The sequence below is a fragment of the Muscardinus avellanarius genome (genome assembly GCF_963383645.1).
Source record: "Muscardinus avellanarius genome assembly, chromosome: 9".
Classification (NCBI taxonomy): domain Eukaryota; kingdom Metazoa; phylum Chordata; class Mammalia; order Rodentia; family Gliridae; genus Muscardinus; species Muscardinus avellanarius.
The window spans coordinates 102,198,798-102,200,392 of record NC_137795.1 but is presented as its reverse complement, the minus strand read 5'-3'; positions in this window follow the sequence as shown (position 1 = coordinate 102,200,392).

Below are 1,595 nucleotides of genomic sequence, written 5' to 3'. Positions count from 1 at the left end.
TCTCTTTTTTCACAGTAAATGATATAAGCTTCAGTGGTTTCTCACTTGAGAGGAGATATTTCAACGTGCCCCAGACCTCTAAGGCACTCCAAAACTCAGTGCTGTGGCAGGTCCCTAAACTTTTGCAGATTTTACTCTGGCAATCATGTATCATATTGAGGCATCTAGAGCACTTTATCCTCCTGTTCACTGAGAACAATTAACATGGCATCGCTGTAGTAGAGCAGCATGGTATCAAGATGACTAAAGTCTGCCCAAAATATGATAGAGAGCAGGATATCACGTAGCCCTGATATAAAATTATAAAAAATGGGCTGATTATATCCTTGGGATATAACAGTTAAAGGATACTTCTAATCCTATCACTTTTAGGAAAATTCTGATCATCTTTACTGAGTATGTCTAAGCATCCTTCTGAATAAAATTTTATCTTCAGATTCCCAGGAGATGCTTGTCCTCTGTGATGAAATATTCCAGCTAGTCCTACAGATTTTCTCTGCACTCCCGTTTTCCATTCACACTCATGCCCATCCACAACCACACAAGCAGCTCTGTCTGCCCAGAAGCTGTGGTTTCCCCCTGCATCAGCCGGGTCCTCAGGCTCATCTGAAAGGAGCTGGGTAGGAGGGGGCTGAAGTTCTTGCTCAGGTCTTTGATCTGTGTCCAGCACTGTGTCTTTAAGCACTGCAGAGATACAGGCTGCTGTCTTCAGGGCTCATGTTGCTCACCGTCAGAGTTGAGAATGTTAGGTTTGGGCGACTGATGGGAAACTTGTCCTTGGTATATCCGCTCTCATATGTAGCCTCAGAGCCTTGATTTGCAATTGCAATCAGCATTAAGCTTTGTCCTGGGAGCTGATGGTACCAGAACATCTGGGAGACTTGGCTATCCACCTGACACTGGATTGTCATAGAGGTCCCACCTTGACAGATGCTCCTGCTTGGCTTTTGATGGAGGAGAACACCAAATGCAAAGCCTAGTTCCAGAGAGACAGAGACTGGTGAAAGCTGACAGGCTTAAGATCAGATACATCTCCCAGGCAGGAAGGTCTCTACTGACTCTAGTATTATCTCAGCTTCCCGAGACCTGCTAACACTGCATGCTTTTTTTGTTTTAACAATTGTTATCCTTTTAGGATCTTCTAATCTAACATCTCTCTCTCCACCCTCTGACTAGTGGCTTCAGATCTCCTGGAGAAAAAGTCTCTCCCCACCTCTACTCAGCATCAGGGGGACAAAGCTCCTACCTAGTCTCAAAAGAAGTAGCAAGAGAGTCCACATCTTTAAGTGATAGCATCCCCTGAGAACAGGAACAAAGAAGTCAAGCTCAAGTTCCTCTTTCCTCTTGACAGCTGTTCTGTTCTTCTCCCCTAGAAGGCTGAGTTTCAGTAGAATATGGACAAATCAGTCTGCCACTTAGTGGAGCGGTGTGGCTCTGCACTTAGGATGGGTCTTCATTCACAAGGCATCCCAGCATGCATCTGCCACATGCCCACCAGCTATCACATCTGCATCAATCACTATTGAGGACCATGGATATGCTACTCTTTGGGTACTTGAGCATGAAAGAGATGTAATATTTACTCCAACAAGCTA